Genomic DNA, 3,964 nt, shown 5'->3' on the forward strand with positions numbered 1-3,964 from the left:
AGGAAGACAAAACATAAACCTAAATCCCTGCTGTCCCTCTGAATTTGTTCTACCAAGGGGATATACCTGAATCAAACTATTCTTACAAAGTGTGTGTTTAACCTCAGTCTTCTATCTTCTCTCTGGCTGAAGACACTAATTGTGTTACCAAATGACCCATATTTTTTGAAACATTCTAATTCATTTTCCTTCCAAAGGAAATATTTAACTTGAATAATAAAATTGAATACAATCATCTCTTTTGTTGCTTTAGTAAAATATTACTAATTCATTATCCTATTTATAATGAATTACTTTCTAAAATAATCCCAGAATATTTTTTGTCTGGTTGTCTGTGGATGTCATGGGTAGGAGGCAAAATGTGACCCCTTCCCTTTAAAATTAGTGATATGTTATGTGCAATACATAATATTTATGACATGATTTTTTCATGTACAAACAGCCACCATCTCCATTGAAATAGCTCTTTGCTGCTGGAATACTGAGGCTGGTGATGACAAAGCTGGGGTTTTTTCTGTAGGTACTGTAAATATCCAGTGGAAACATCAAGGTTAGTAATTTATCCTTCACTCTATCCCATCTCCCATGAGCATGGACATCAGGGCTGGGGCCTCTGGACATGAGTGTGGCTCCTTGGAGCTGAAGTTAGAGCCACGCTTTGTAGTGATGGTTATTCAAACAGCACTGTGTTTCTGTGGTGTAACCTGGGCAGATCCCGTGTTCTGATCCCTGCAGAGCCTTGGCTCTGCCACTGACCTCAGGCAAATTCCACACAGAAAAAATGTTGAGATTGATAGCAGCTACAGACATGAAGTTTAAACCTTCCTTTGTAGCCTTCCAGCAGGTTACAGTGCAAAGGTGTTCTCATTTCAGTGCTGAAAACAATTAATTGCATCTCAGCACAACAGGCTGCTTGATTTCCCAACCCAGCCTATCATAATTGAATGCTGGGCTCTTTGATGTAATTTTCTGATAAAACATCATGTTGTAATATCATCTGGGGCATTATGGCAGCATATTATTACAGGGACTTGTTAGAGCACTATTCTATAATGACAGGACACTTAAGGTTTGCTGTGAATTAGTCACTGGCAGAAGTTAAAATAACCAAACTTCCAATCCTTTGTTCTACACGTTAGTCACAGTTTACTCCCCATCTTCAAATACACCACGAACACCAAAAAACAATCCAAGAATGCAAAGCCTCATCTCCTATCTCCATCCTCAGGAATGCTAGATTCACTCATTTACAATTTCTGCAATTAAACATCTGTGGTAACTACACAAGACTAATGGGATGAGCAACATAATAGCAAGTAATCCAAAAGGTACTTACAAAGAAACGATATTTACTTAAGCCAAACTCTTCCTGTACACAAAATGGGACATGTCACCACGTATCACTGCCTCGGGTTTCTTCATTATGCACTGTTATCATGGCCAAATTACTGAAGCTTGCTGTTCAGCGTGGGAGGTGTTAAAGCCTTTTTTTAGAGACAGATAATTGGATCAACAAAAGGATGTTGATAGTTTTATTTTCAGTTGGTTTTCTTCAATATTTTTGATAACATTATTCATGCAGAAGGAATATTTGTCTAGCAGGCTCAGCGAGCTGCCAGAGGGGTGTTAAAGGTCCTCAGTGTAACTGTGAACAAAGCCCCAAAAGAATCACAATCCATTTACTACAAAGCAGCACCTCCAAGCACCAGGAACTGAGCTGATCACAGGACCCAGCTCTTATTCCAGATCACTGTTTTAAGCTCAAAGATTGGCTTCTCTATTTAGGAATACTGAGACACACACTCTGCTCTCCCTCCCCACAAAACAATCACATCTCCTGCTTTCAAATATAACCTTTCTTTCCCTGTCAGCGCTGTCTTTTTGCATTTAACAAAGTGATTTGCTTCTCCACCTGACAGAGACAAAATAAATATCACTGGTTTTAACCTCCACCTTCAGTCATCAGTGACCTAATAGTGTTTTTATATAACTGGAGGCTTTTTGCTCCATTTCAAAGTCCAGCATCCAGAATTTCACATTTTAAGGAAAATTGGCTGAAGAAAATTGCATTTAAAAGTTACACAGTAAAAGAAATCTTCTCATTTGTGTCAATTGTTTTCTCTTTGTATCTATCTGTCATTCTAAAATGGGTCTAGGTCAGGACTCTGATTTCTTCCCACAAATGATTAAACTTGCACTTGGAGAAACAAACCTCTGGATTATATGATATTGCATATTTTCAATTGCTGGTAGAAAATTCAGTTTGCATTAATTTTAACATGTGTTAAATAGAGATAAAACAGCAATTTTTAAATCCATTCCTTGTAAATCATTAAGGAATTACATTCTTCTTGGGAAGTATTTAATATTTGGATTTGCATCTGCCCCTAACATCCTGCAAAATTTAGTACAGGTTTCATTTCTGTTGACTCAGGAATACCCAGTAGATTTTTATGAGCTTGATTAGGAAGGTTCTGCTTACTTTGACTTCAAACAGGTAGACTTTCAGTAAGTTTTAACATTAAGATATGAAAATGGATGAAATCGATGTAGTTAGTTAAAAGAACTAATTTTTATGAAGGAGAACTTAAATACTCCCTCAAAAAAGTATAAGTGCCAACATCAGTATAAATTTATTCTCAACAGGATTCCATCCTGATTTACAAAAACAGAGTCAAGAGTGGGTACATTTCTTTCCCCACGTTACTCTCATGATGTTGCCATCCAAATTGTAAATTCATGCCAATTTTGAAGCTGTATTTTATGCCACTGACAACTACCTAATGCTGAAATAAAAATATATGTCTGTGGTGATAAACCTCTATTTTAAAGCTTCCTATACAACCTTCCTTCAAAATTTTAAGAGAGAAATTATATGTGACTATTCCCTCCTCAGGTACAGGAGATTTAATTAATTTCCATTAACGCAAAAGGAAATGCAAAGTTATGATTTTTGTGTAAAGAAGCTGTTGTAAAACTTTCTCAGCTACATTAGAAATTCCTTCCACCCTCTCCTATTTATTTTTAGCAAATATTAAACTCTATAGACTATTACATTTTGCTCCAGATGCAGCAAAGCAGGACTGAATAGAGTGAGAAACCATTTAACCAAATGAATGCCTAATGCAGTCCTGATCTAAATATACATTGTATGTGTGTCAAGGGAAAAAAAGCAAAGCAGAAAGAATATTCTCACAAACAGACCAAGTAAGAAGCAGGAGATCAAGCAAGGAGGTTGCAGTTCAGCATCTCCTCATGCAACACTTTCATGAAGGCAATAGCTGGGGAAGGTGCTCAGCAGCTCTCAGGAACTTGTCCTGTCTGAGATGGCTCAGAAAAGCAAATGTCACCGCATGGGGCTCGGGGTGTTCTTACACTGGAGGTGTAGGTGACAACAACAGCGCTTCTGCAGAGGAACAGTTCAGCACCACTTCTGCCCAAGTGTAAGGGTTTAGTAAAGCTACCCATAAGGTACAGAACCAGGCAGTGCCTCTGAGAAACAAACCATCTCCAGGCTGCAGAATGCTCCTGTAATTAGCCATGTTTAACTAAGTATTTGCTGATGTAGACTCTGCTTACAAAATGTCAAAAGAGCATTATCTCCTTTTAGACCTCTTGAACAGAAGGAATCTCTTCATCAAAAATCCTTTCAATCAAGGAAGGCAAACTTTTGAGCGCAAGATAAAACATGATTTGCATGTCTGTCTAAATAGGAATTCTAATACTAAATTTTGATTAGTGTTATATGTCACCATCTGAATGTGTCACCTACTGAAAGCCAAAAATTGTTTGGAGTCCCACCAAACAGGGAATTCTTGATCAGCCTGTCTATTAAGGTAGTCTTTTCCATTTCCATACCACTTTATACCTAACTAGAGAAAACAATCAAGAAAAAGTCTCATACAAGTACTAGTTCTCATTAACATTGAGCAAGCTGAAATTCACTGAAGATTAAAGGATTTTT

Source organism: Fringilla coelebs, assembly GCF_963513975.1.
Source record: "Fringilla coelebs genome assembly, chromosome: 16".
NCBI classification, from domain to species: Eukaryota; Metazoa; Chordata; class Aves; order Passeriformes; family Fringillidae; genus Fringilla; species Fringilla coelebs.